The sequence below is a fragment of the Canis lupus genome, chromosome 5, assembly GCF_011100685.1.
Source record: "Canis lupus familiaris isolate Mischka breed German Shepherd chromosome 5, alternate assembly UU_Cfam_GSD_1.0, whole genome shotgun sequence".
Lineage (NCBI taxonomy): Eukaryota > Metazoa > Chordata > Mammalia > Carnivora > Canidae > Canis > Canis lupus.
Window position 1 is genome coordinate 14,328,159 of NC_049226.1, and position 13,516 is coordinate 14,341,674.

A 13,516-nucleotide genomic window follows, 5' to 3' on the forward strand; every position below is an offset into this window, starting at 1 on the left:
AGCAGCCCCAATACTGATGAGTCACCACACCCCATCCATCACCTCCATCTACTGCAATCGATCCAGAGACTAGATGTCCGGGGTGACAGTGGCCAGAGCAGCTCTCAGAGGAGCCTGGCTGGCTGTGTGGGAGGGCGGGCAGCGGCCTGTCGGGCCGTTCTCACCCCGCTTACTGGTGAGAACCCCCCACTCTGCCCTCCTCCACACAGAAGTGAAGAATCTGGTCCCACTAACAAAGATCCAAGCCTCTACATGGGCTGAGCAGAGAAGGAGTCCCCAATAGGTAAGATCACAATGAGAATGTCTTTTCTGGCAGGCCACTTAGGGAGTCCCAGGGTAGGAGGATGGCCAGACCCCAGGAAAGACTGGCTGCTGTCTCCAGAGCTTTCCTCTAGAGAAGGAAAAATTGGGGGTTTTGATCAATGAAAAGTGCTGATCCCTACACAGAGTTCTTTCAGGAGGCATCCCAGCCCTCTAAGGGATCTAGGGCCCCCCACCGGTTGGTACCAGCCTTCCTACAGGCTCTAGAGAGAGACAGCACACAGCCTGGCTGGGAAAACTCACCATCCAACATCTGCCCATCCTCTTTTGTGTTTTCTGCCATCACCTTCCAGCAATCAGGTTCTCCCTCCCCAAGCCTGGGCCCTTGGGTGTCACACCCAGTGCCCAAAGCTTTTGGCCCTACGGCACAACACATGCAGCTCCCAAGCAAGACATTCACCTGCCTGCTTTAGAATTACAAATCACTGGGACACCTGGGTGGCTCAGTGGTTGAGCGCCTGCCTTCAGCTCAGGGCATGATCCCGGGGTCCTGGGATCGAGTCCCGCATCAGGCTTCTGCATGGAGCCTGCTTCTCCCTCTGCCTATGTCTCTGCCTCTCTCTTAAATAAAATCTTTTTAAAAAATAAATCTTCACCTCAGTCTCAGAAGGTGGGCAGTATTATTATCACCATCCCAAGACACAGAGAAGTGAAGAGATGAAGAGAGCTGCTCAAGTCATGGAGTTAGCACTTAGGGGTAGGGAGGAGCCTGGCTTCAGAAGCTGTGTCTCTAACCACTGTACCCTCTGCCCACTGCCTGAAACCATAGAGACTCTAAGGAGCAGAGCTATGTCCTGACCACAGGGCTGGAAGAGAGCCAGGAGAGGGGCCACACCAGCCTCACTCATAGAGGGGTGGAGAGACCCTGGGCCTGAAACAAGTTTCAGTATGCCCATGAAATAGCAAGTGCCCCAGGCAGGGGACAACTGAGCGTGTGGGAACCTCGTTTGGTATCAGATAGAGTCATCCGAGACAGGTGGGGCTCCCGGGGGGGAAAGGTTTCCTGGAAAAGATGGTATCAAAGATGACTTCGTAAAACGGAAGTGATCTGGAAAAGCCTGTTGAAAACCCAGCACCCAGAGAGGACGTCCATGTAAAGGTTTGCAGCAGGAATCAACTAGACTGGGCCAGGCCCCTTGGGCTGCAGGAAGGGAAGCTGTGTGCCCCAGGATTCTCACGGCCAGCTGGGGAGGTAAGCAGGAGGCAGGTCTTCCTGGCCCCATTTAGCTGATGATTAACCAGAGGCTCAGGAAGCTAAATGTCTTGCCCAAAGTCACACAGGTGGTGAGGAGTAGACTCATAACTTGGATTCAGGCCTTTTGACTCCAAGCCAAGTGCTCTTTGCAATGTAGCGAACTTCTTATTAAAAAGAACCAAAATGCCACCACGGCTCACAGTTTCGCAATGATTTATAACTTGCAAAACACACTGAACACACACAGCCCCGTGTGAGGTAGAGCTCCGGAGTCTTGAAGCTTAGCCCAGACCACCCCCTCTCCCCACCCAGAACACTGGTGGGCGGTCCCCCTTTTGGAGCTATGCAGGCCTGGGTGCAGCCACCAAATCTGTCTCTCATTGGCTTGGTGCTTGAGGCCAGGGCTGTAATATGGAGACAATAACGCCTACTTCGAGGGCCACAGGGAGGGGCGAGTAGGGCACAACCGAGGAGCCTGTGCACAGGACACACCATCTCCATACCACCCCCACCCAGCCCCACACGCCCACCTAAATGCTCAGCCCCTGTCCCCATCAGACGTCCTCCGGCACCCCTTCCGGGGAGGACCTGGAGTCCCGGTGTCCCCATTTCTCTTAAGATTGTTTTCCCCTGAGGGAAAAACAGATGAACCAAATCCTCTCTCTGAGGCATCCCATGGTGCTGCTCCTAGAACTTGCCAGAACTAAACTGCCCCGCTCCTCCTCCCCTCCCTAGATGTGTCTAGGTCTTGAAGTCTTCCAGAATTCTTGAGTCTTCTGCACCCCCTTGGGTTTTAAAGCTCGTTGCCAACCCGCCCCCACACACCCCATCTGAGAATCAGAGCCCCTACTGAGTGGAGGGGATTTGCACCTGCCACCTTGGCAAGGCCCAGAGAAAAGCCATTAAGTTTCATTACATTTTAACATAAGCGTTTTCACATCTAAATCCCCTCTCATTTCAATAACTCCAGACTGTGCTGTGATTACTCTCGATATGTATTTGGTTTGGGAGATTTTCTACAGGGAGAAGCCCTGATGTGGGGTCCTGGGATGATGGAGGGCCCCTTGCCCAGGATAGACAGCCAGCTAGGCCATCAACACTCACCACTTCCCAGGGAGACAGCCCCTCAGCGCCCTGCCTTTGTTTTAGGATTTCTACTCTTTCTGATTCCCTTGGGACACCCTCCCCCCCAGCCTCTCATGCTAATGTGTCCTTGTGGGGGTGATGCTGTCCAGGGCTGAAGGCCCATTGACTCCAGAATCACCTCTGGCCACCTCCTAGGTGCCTTGCGAGTGTGAGCCAAATCTACTTCCTGCTTAGTCGGGGCAGGACCATGGGTGCCCTGAAGCTGAAGCAGCTCTGCCCCCATGGGGCTCGAAATGTGAATCCCAGCAAGGTGGTCACGACCTCGAGGACACTTGGGAAAAGCCACTTGTCTCTTGTGCCTCAGTCTTCTTACCTGTAAAGCAGTCTGCCTGTTTCCCAGGATTGTACCAAAGACATGAGAACACAGGTGAAAGCCCTTTGTAAAGCCCGAACTTCTATGTGATTATAAAGAATCACCATGGTGCAATGACCTTTCAGAATCATCTCCCACCAAGGAGCCTCCAAAGCCCTGCCTCAATACCTCCAAGGACAGGGACCTCACTTCCTTCCAGGGAAGCCCAAGCTTTCTGCCTGCAGTGCTGACCTTCAAGATATTTCTCAGGAGTCTGTGACTGGATGACAAATGGCATTAGGATAAGAAATAGGTTCTCCATGAACTCGGCCACTCCTATGTTTTTATATTGCCTGTTCTTATTTTCTTAGCCATGTTCCTTTTGAAAAATGCTCGGCTTGTCCCAGTGAAATAAAGTGGAAGAATGACTTGGCCCTATGGACAGTGATTGATGTGTGGCAAGAAGTTTAGGAGAGCAGGGCCACATACTGGGTGATGGGGGGGTTGCTTTGAGGACTGCCTCCACCCCTGTACGCCCCCCTCCCTGACCCCTGACACTGAGCCATAGCCTGTGGAGAGGGGCACCAAGGAGGGCAAGAGCCTATAAAAACTGGAGGCATAACCCCTCATAGGCCATCCTCAAACAATCCAGGGGAAGCCCTGGCCTTTTGCTAGGGTGGGTGAGGGTCTCCTTGGGCACCATGGAGACTAGGAGGGAGTGATGGCCCCCCCCTAAGCAGGCAGCAGGGGGCTCAGAGGACAAGCTGTTTCTGAGACCTGGGGCAGCGTGCATGTTGCAGTGGGGGAGGGCTGGTGAAATCACTTACACCCCAGACCATGCCCTGTGGGGGGAGGCAGATAAATGGCTTCCCCAGGCCCCCAGCCCTACTTGGGGCTGGATACCCCTACCCCTCGCTCATCAGGCCCCTGCCTGGATCCCCATCAGGGATCCCCATCAGAGAGATAGTCCCTCCCCCTCCAGGAATGTGCGTGAAATCCTGTAACTCTCCCCAGCTGGGCCTGACCTTGGAGGGGGCTCTGAAACAAACCCAGTGGCAGGGGGAGAGCTTCTGGGAAAGTCAGCCTCTTCTATGATCCTTTTTTCTCCTAACAACTCAAAGTGTGAAGAGCCAATGGGAGGGGCTGGGAGGCCTGGAGACACCGGGGAGAGCATTCCAGATGGCCAGAACACCTTGTGCAAAATAGTGTCATAGCCTCTCACACTGCGTGCACGCACACACACACATGCTGGGAGACCCTGACCCCTTGTCCCAGAGCTCACGCAGGCCTAGACAAGTTGGGCTTTATGGATCACAACCAGCAAAGGACTAGGAAAAGCTGAAGGGAAGGCTGAGAGACCAACAGGAAGGATTAGGGCAGGGGCCCCAGCCCTGGCTGCCTGGGATTTGCCCAAGGAGCAGTCATGTCCCTGACCTGCTAGAAACTATGCTTACTAAGCACTGACTAAGCACAGGTACCATGCTAATACCCGAACACGCCTCACCTCATTTACACCTGACAACAACCCTGCTGTTAGTCCCATCTTACAGATGAGGACACTGAGGCTCAGAGGGTTTGAGTGAGTTGCTGGGGATTACACAGCTACCTAAGTGGTAAACTCAAGACTGAGCTGGCCTGTCCTCCTCTGCAGATGACCCTGGAACCAGAGGCAGCAGGGGACATGAAAACCCCCCAGGCAGGGCCCTCAAGGGGGCCGGTCAGAGCACTGCACTGAGGATCGGGATGGCTGAGTTCCTGTCTCCTTTCCATCACCAGTGAGCTGTGTGGCCCTGAGCATTTTACTAAGCTTCTCTGAGCCTCCACCTACCCATCTGACCAACAGGCAAAGGGGTGCAGGCATCAAGTGAGATAATTTAGGTAAAAGCACATGTATGATATAAGTGATATCATGACAACGTGGCCCCAGGTGGACCCTGGCCCACACTTCAGCGAGAGATGCCAAACTTTCGGGGACCAGCATCATCACCATTATTAGCAGCAGCATCACCACCATCGATTTACACTTAATGAATAGTAGTGACGAAAAGAGTGGCCATTTATTACACATGCTATGTGCCAGTCGCTGTGCTAAGGCCCCTTCCGGAATCTACATCTGCCCAAGCCAAATGGAACAGAAGTCAGGGGCTAGGGAGACAGGAGGACCGGCTGCACACCTGGAGCCTTCAATCTCCATCCAGGAGGTCTGAACAGGTGACTGCAAAGGGACCCCTACTTGAGTCTGGAGCCTAAGCAAATTCTGTGGCCAAAGAGAAAAGGCTGTTGACACTAACGCTGATTTCTAAGAGAAGAGACGGGCTCGAAGCACAACCCAGTCCAGAGCTTTGACCCCCAGCACCCGCCCAGGGCCACCCCAGGCTGTGGACTAGAGACTCAGGCCCCCTAGCTCTCCAGCCCAAGGGAAGAAGAAGGCAGAGGCCTTGCTGGAGAAGAACTCCTTGCTGAGGAGCAGGTGTGACACACTCCATGCGAAGAATCTGGAAATGGGGAAGATAATGGACGAGTTTGAGGGGATCGAGTATCAGGGGATGGAGGAGGCTCAGAAACAGAAGGAACTAGCAAAAGCTGAGATCCAGAAGATTCTAAAGGAAAAAGACCAGTTGGCTACAGACCTGAGCTCCATGGAAAAGTCTTTCTCTGACCTCTTCAAGCGGTTTGAGAAACAGAAGGAAGTGATCGAGGGGTATCACACGAATGAAGAATCTCTGAAGAAGTGTGTCGAAGATTACATAGTGAGGATTGAGAAGGAGGGCCAGCGGTACCAGGCCCTGAAGGCCCACGCAGAAGAGATGCTCAAGCTGGCCAGCGAGGAGATCGCCCAGGTGCGTGGAAGGTCCAAGCAGAGGCCCTGGCCTTCCAGGCCAGCCTGAGGAAGGAGCAGGTGCGCATCCAGTCACTGGAGAAGACAGTAAAGCAGAAGACTAAGGAAAATGAAGAATTAACCCCAATCTGTGATAACCTCATTTCCAAGATGGAGAAGATCTGACCTGAAGCCCCACCCTGAGGCCGAGCCACCCTAGCCTGGTCGCTGCAGGGTGGCCGCATCAGTTCAGGCCTCTGGGTGGGTTCCCTCACCACCTTGGCTCAGGGGAAGGTGCCCCCCCACCTCACCCCCCAACGTAGGGAAGAGAGGGTTATGTCCACTCCTGGGCAAAGGGAGAGGAGATTTCTACAACCTCCAAGTGTGATCGTACAGCAGCCACCCAGCCTGGAGACCTGGGCAGACGGAACTGAGGAAAGAGAGACAGATGCAGGGGCTGCAGCGAGCTGGAATGCACAGTCAGGCACGCGTGGGAAGGGAGGTGGGGCCCCCGCAGGAGTTCCCGGGGGGCCTCGGACCTTAGTCTTGATGCTGAGGCCACAGGGCTACGGGGCCGCCACTGCTGGTTTCCAGAAGCCTTGCTGCCCTTCCCTGTCCCCAGCCACGGCCCCAGGGGTGCCCTGGCCTCTATGGTCAGAAGGTCCCTATCAGGGGTGCCTGAGTGGCTCAGCGGTTGAGTGTCTGCCTTCGGCTCAGGCTGTGATCCCGGGTCCTGGGATTGAGTCCCACATCGGGCTCCCTGCAGGGATCCTGCTTCTCCTCTGCCTGTGTCTCTGCCTCTCTCCGTGTGTCTCTCATGAATAAATAAATACAACCTTAAAAAAAAAAAAAAGAATGTCCCTATCACCTGCAGATCAGGACCTGCATTCTCACAGTTGAGCTTCTGTAAAATGACAAGATTAAAACAGGTCTTGGGAGCCCTGCCTCCATCTGGCACTTAGAGATGCGGGATACCCACGAGACTGCTGGGCTGCCTTCAGACCCCCCAAGAGAGGCGAGCGGTCCAGAGGGCCCCCACTCAAGCTCTCGCCACCTGCCTCTGGCCAGCAGGAAGGAGCCACACTCCTGCACACCTGGGCTGGCCAAATGGCCAGGTGGACACTGGCCCACTGGGTGGGCCCCCTTGGCAATGTAATCAGCCTCTCCCCCACCCAGCCTCTTCTACCTCTGGGCATTGGGGCCACATTCAGACACCCCACCCCTCTGAGCTCCTCAGGTCCCCCAGAACCACCTGTTCCATCTGCATCACTGTAGGCAAAAGAGAAAGGCAAGCAGAGGGCAGACCAACCCAGGACAGCTTGGTGAGCAGAAGGGCCACGTGCTGCCCCAAGGGGCTCTGAAAGAGGCAGCTACAGGGGAGCTCTGGTCAGTCCAGCCCCTGAGAAACCAGTGTCTCTGTCCCCAGGCAGGGGTAGCAGGACAGAGGGTGTCACATTACCTACAGATAAAAGCTAAACCTCTGAGTGAGGTGGGCCTCCTCCCCTGCCCCAGACTCCTGCCCTGTCCGTCTCCCCTTGCATCACATTTCCTGGCCACATCCCAAACTTGCAATTTTTCTCATATAGCCCACATTTCACCTGTGGTCATTGCAACACTCCTCACCTCGCCTCCAATGTTCTCCTCTTCTTCTCCCGGTAAACTCCTATTAACCTTTCAAAACCCTGCTCCAAAGGCTCCTCCTGTGTGAAGCCATGAACTCCCAGAGCTATTCTCTTCTGCATACCTCTCCTGGATCTCTTACAGTCTTCTTTTGAAGAATCACAAAATAGGGGGCTTATTTCCCCCCACGAGCCAGGGCCAAGACCCCCAGCACCCATCACAGTGCCTGACACATATTTGGTGCTCAGGACATATTTATTGAACTAAAGGAGGGGTGATGGGTAGAGCAAGTGAGCATGACACGAAGCCACTGAGTGAGGGATGGGGGTTCAGGACCACTGGGGGCTCGTTGAGGGTCAGGGTGGTAGGGAGAAGCAGACTGAGATTATCAAACATTGGGTGAAACCCAAGCTCCTCACACTTCCCATCATGGGGCCTTACTGCAACAGGCAGATCTGTTTTGTTTTTAAGATTTTATTTACTTGAGAGAGAGCGAGCATGAGCTGGAGTGGGAGGGGCAGAGGGAGAGGGAGAAGAAGACTCCCAGCTGAGCAGGGAGTCCGATGCAGGACTTGATCCCAGGACCCCGAGATCATGACCTAAGCTGAAGGCAGATGCTTAACCGACTAAGCCACCAGGGGCCCTGGGCAGACCTGGTTTGAGGAAGAGCCAGGAAGCCCCTGACCGTCCCTGGCCTGCAGCCCCCCTAGACTACAACCTAGGTCTGTGTTTATATCCCAACTGGGGATTTTGCATTCTCAGTCCAAGGGCAGGAAAACCAGGTGTGTTGTCACCATGTGACAGGTGAGAACACGGAGGCTTAGAGGTGTCACTGGCGTGGTCCCAGGAACAGGCAGGAGGCAGTTGGTCTCTGGGGCCTGAGCCAAGGCAGGTGCAAGCTCTGTCTGGAGGGTGGCTCCTGTGTCACAGACAGACCGGGCCCTGCTCCTAGAAGGAAAAGAGGGACTGCAGAAGTCGACCTTGTCCAATTCCAGTGGCGGCGTTTCTGGCAGTGGGACTCGGGACCACCGACTTGGCCTCTCTGAGCTTTCTCAGTAGGATAAGCCCAACAGAACCAGCCTCAGCCCTGTGCCCGGGTAGGCTCACAGGAGATGCTCTCCAGAGGCCTGACCCCCTCCCTCACAGAGGGATCCCCGGCTCTCCCGGGCCCTCCACTCAAGCCCCAGCCAGGCCCGGCTGCCTGTAGGTGACCAGTCCTGCCCGAAAGCCCATGCAGCTGGGGCTGGGGTGGGGGTGCACATTTGTCCTGGTGTAATTAGAGAATGTCTGAGGGTTCAGTGCCAGGGCTCCAGCTGGGGCCAGCGCTGGGCCCCCCACCTCACAGCTGTCAAGGGGAGGCTCAGACACAAAGCAACCCAGGGCGAGGAGGTCGGCAGGGATGTGTCTGGGCAGGCGACGCAGCTTCCTGCCATATGAGGGGCCAGAATTACTTAGACCCGCAGCCTCATTGGAGAGTGTCACACGGACGCAGTCCCTGCAGCCCGCTCTGCACTGCCTGGCCGGGTGACCTTGGGCAAAGTACTTAACCTCTCTCTGGGCCTCCTTTTTCTCACTGGGAGTAACATCATCTAATTTTGCGGGCTTGACATGAGGATCAAACAAACCCCGGGTCAGCACAGGTGCCTGACACAGACGTCAATCAGGCCAATTGCTCTTCCTAGCCTTTCCCTGGCCCCATGTCTCATCGTCCCTCCGCTAGTGTTTCTCTCCACCAGGGTGGGGACCCTCCAGAGGAATCAGGCAGGGCCCCAGGACTCTTGGGACCTGGCACTCATATTTTGGCCCTTTGTCCTCATGCCCACACTGGTGCGTGCACAGGGTCACTTGCCACATGTTGTCGTCTGCACCGTAAGCATGACATAAGGCCCCTTACAAGGGCATGCGTGTGTGTATCCTGGGGACTCTTGCAGCTTGCTCTCCTGCTCCAGTGGCCCCAGGGTCCCCAGGGGGAAGTCACCGAGAAGCAGGGAGTCGAGGCAGGGCTGCCCCAAACCGTCTCCCCTTCCTGCCCAGGTCCACCGCGGGGTTGCCCCCCAGCCCTGGGATCAGCTGGCTCTAGGAGGAGAGAAACCCGAACTCTGAGCCAGATGGGGTTTGTGGGCTTGTGCTACTTTTTTCACACTCCCATCGCGCACCCAGCCAGCCCTCTGGAAGACCAGCCTGCCTCAGCTGCACGGAGAGGAAACGGGCACCTAGGTTTGCCTGGTGGCCCCCCACGAACAAAATTCCTGAGTCCAGGGGAGGGGGTTGAGGCTTCTGCACCCACCGAGGGAAAGCAGAGGGTCTCTCAGAAGACTTTTAAGAAGGGCTGTGGCCTGATGAGGTTTTTAGAAAGATCACTGGGGCTCAAGCGTGGAGAAGAGCTAAGAGAGGACAAGACCGGAGGCAAGGAGGCTGGTGAGGCTGTCGCAGCCGCTCAGGGGACGCTGGTGGCTTGGACCAGGGTAGTGGCTCTGCAGCCGGGGAGGAGCGGCCATACGGAGAGCTGTCCAGGAGGCAGAAGGAAGAGGAATGGGACCCAGCAGAGTTGAGAGGCAGGGCCTGGGCCTTGTGCCTCCCTGTCACCCAGCACCAGACCAGCGCCTGGAACACAGCAGAGGAGCGATATTCGCTTGCAAAACCAGGGGAGAAGCAGGGTAGGAAGACCGCAGGGGCCGAAAACAGGAAGCCTTGAGGATAAAGAAGAAAGTCCAGGAAGGGGGTTGTGGTGGCTGCTAAGATGCTACCATTTGCAGAAAAGCGGGCAAGGTTTGTGTAACTGGCTGCGGTTATCCCGGCCCTGGGAGTCTTCGACAGTTGAGAAGGGACAGTGCTGGTGGAGAGTCAAGGGACGGGGAGGGGTCTGGGGCTCCGGAGTCCCCAGGACACACACACACACACACACAGACACTGCCCTCCCAGCGGGGCCTCAGGCCCACCAGCTGGGGATGGACAGATGCTGGGGATGGACAGACACCCGGCCAGGGAGGGGCTGCAGCCTCGCTGGGAGCCACGGCTGGTACTGAGGCCTCCCCCAGACACAGCCTGCGTCAGGGCACTGGGATGGAGCAGAGAGAGAGGCAGGTGCTTGTCAATCCCGCTTCGGGAAAATTGGCTCCATGATGTTTATGGCAAACTGCAATTTAGCGCCTCCATTCAGGTGCTCTTGTGTTTAATTATACATAATACGGTGCGGGGAGGAGAGAGGGGAGGAAGTATATAGGATTTTCTCACCAGTCCCTTCCTCCTCGCGCATTGGAAGGGTCAGAGGTGAGACATGGAGCCTAGCAGAGGGATGGAAAGGAGAGGCCCGGTGTGGCCGTGGTCTCCTCGACCTGGGACAGCGGGGCCGCCCAGAAAGCAATATGTACCCCCCAGTTCCCTGCCTCAGGCTCCTTTCCAGCAGCCTCATGGCATCCTTCTCTTCAGGGACAGCCAGTGGCTCAGGCTCGGGCTGAGAAATTGGTCAATGAACTGTCACAAGCCCCCAGGACCCTTTCTGGAGCCCAGAGAGAGTCAATGATTTGCCCCCCGACCCCCACCCCAGAGCAGGCTGCCTGTACCCCAGCACCACTTCTCCCTCCAGGGGCTAATGCTCCTAGGGAGCAACGGCCACGGGCCTCCAGACAGAGGGGGTGCTTAGACGGCGGCCCTCCAGGCCTTTCAGCTTCCACACTGGACAGACTTGGTTTGCCACCCACCCAGGGTCCCCGTGCAATCTGCGTCTCCACCTTCCCTCCCATCCTACCTCCCTCCCTCTCCAGAGCTGGGAGGGCAAAGCACCAATTAGTTCATTTGCTTGTTTAATTGGGTAGGGAGGGGAAGAAAATTAAACTCCTCAACAGGAATCCTCCCTGCAGGGCCAGAGATAGAATGAGGGGGTGGGGACCCCCATCTCTGAGCACCCCTCCGCCTGCCCTGGTTCCCCCACCCCCACCCCCACCTCCATGCCCCAGATCCCCAGATCAGAGCAGAGTCTGGGATTGAGGGCCCCGGGGAGGCGGAGTAGGAGGTCTACCCCAGCCTAACTGGGACATCCCCTCACCCACCCCCCCAGAACCAGCATGATGGGGGAGGGGAGCCGGTACAGGGGCTGCCTCAGGGTCTGACTCTCCTGCTTCAGGCCCACCTCTCTGACTCCAAGAGTCCTCTCTCTCTTCCTCCCTCTCATCTTCTCTCTCTCTCTCTCTCTCCCTTCATCTCTGGGCTCCAGAAAAGCCCCTCCACCAGAGGGGCCCAGGAGAAGTGGCCAGGTTCCTAGCGGGCACCGCGGCCCTGGTCCTCATCCTTGGTGTGGCTCTTGCTGTCCTCTTCCTGCATCGCCGGCAGCAGGAGCGCCAGCTGGAGGTGGAGGGTGGCGGGTGAGTGCCAGCAAGCCTGCTCCTCTGCCCACCCAGACGCCCCCCCCTCCCAGCCCCGGGGCCCCCCTCCCCCCAGAAGCAGATGTACCATTGTAGTCCACGGTTCGGAGGCCAGGAAACCATGCACACAGGTCCAAGGTCACCCCCGCGGCTGACAAAGGGTGAGGCCCGAAGTCCTTGAGGAATGAAATAGCCACATTTTAGGCAAAGACAGGCTCAGTAATAGTGCCATGCAGGCTAGTTTGGAGACTGACACCAAAGGATAACTCAGTAATACTAATCTGACCTTTTTTTTTTAAACATCTTGATATTTTGTGCATCCTGGATTGTTGCATTAATTTTGGTTTTAAATATATTGTATTAAAATATTATTTATTGTGATGACTGAGATTTCTGATGTCCCCCTAAGCTGTGCCCTTGTGGGCCTCGGTCCCCTCACCCTGGTCCTAGCCATGTGCATCCTCCGGATTTCCCAGGGTCCTCTGAGCCAGGACACCTGAGCTACAAGGGGTTCCCGTCCCCAGGCTGGAGGGAGGGACAGACTCGGCAGGGCGCAGAGACACCCAGCAGGACAGGAGGGGCACTCTCGGCCTCCACCCACCTGTGCTGAGTGACCAAACCCCAAGCTCTGACCCCTCAGGAGGCTACCCAGAGCACGAGAGGCCAACCATGTTAGTGGGACTCAGTCGGGGGCCAGCAGCTGGCAGGTGGCCCGACTGGAGCAGAACCCCCCGTGTGAGCCTCATTCTGTTCTCACAGGACTGCCTTGCCCACCTCCCAGGAGCCGGAGCCTCCTCCCGACAGGCAGAGCCACCATGCGCCTGAGGACATCCAGGTGGGCCTGAGTCCCTGGAATGAGGGGGTGGGCAGGAAAGATGGGTGATGGCCCCAGGGAGGAGCCCGTCCCGAAGGCAGAGTCCCCCCACGTACACGGGCCCCTGAACAGTTCCCAAAAGGCCAGGCCTGGGCTGGAGCCCGTGGCCCAGGCTTCCCCTGCCCCCACGCTGAGAAATGACAAACTAGGACACCCCCCCCCGCCCCCCACGTATCCAGGGCCCACACGGGAAGCTCTTCCTCCACCTCTCAGCCTCTCCATGCATCCATTCATTAAAAGAAAATCATCAAATGCCCCACAGATACCTGACCCTGTCCTGGTCACTTGCACCTCCCAGCCAGCCTCCAGCGTGGCGAATGCTAGGATGGGAACCAGACTGGGGATCCAGGAGGGCTTCCTGGAGGAGGCCCTGGGGAGTAGTCCGTGTAGCTGCTCGTCTCCTCTTTCAGGTTCTCCACCTGGAGCCAGGGAAGCAGCTGCTGCAGCAGGAGCAGGAAGTGGAGCAGCTGCCCCTGCAGCCCCCCTACTACGATCTGGGCACTTCCCCCTCCTACCGCCCCTCGGTAAGGACTGCTCAACCCCAACCCCCAGACAAGGCGCCCCCAACCCAGCTCCACCCAGCCTGGCCACGAGCCCAGCTGCCCGGATGGAAGGAGGACACGGGAAGCCCAGGAGACAGGGCAGGCAGGGCACAGATTGGGGCCCACCAGGGAGGGGAGGGGTGGCCCTTCACTGTCGCACCACAGCAGGTCCCCTGGGCAAAGCAGGGCTTGGACGCTGTCCGACCAGGGAGAGGGTGTGGTCCCGATGCCCTGCTCTCTCCCCACCAAGCCTGCATTTCAGCTCTGGGTCCTGCCAACGACCACCCCAAAGCCGGCAGCAGCCCCTCCTCCTGGCCCCAGTCCCAGGTGCTCGGAGGGCCAGCGTC

At 57.0% G+C, this 13,516-nt stretch overlaps 1 long non-coding RNA gene across 1 annotated transcript; it reads left to right on the forward strand.

The window, feature by feature from the left end:
* Positions 1–11,615: 11,615 nt before the first annotated feature.
* LOC119871999 lies at positions 11,616–13,259 on the forward strand. Its single transcript, XR_005358843.1, has 3 exons — positions 11,616–11,753; positions 12,513–12,588; positions 13,038–13,259. It is a non-coding gene; the product is annotated as an uncharacterized LOC119871999 (long non-coding RNA).
* Positions 13,260–13,516: the final 257 nt, after the last annotated feature.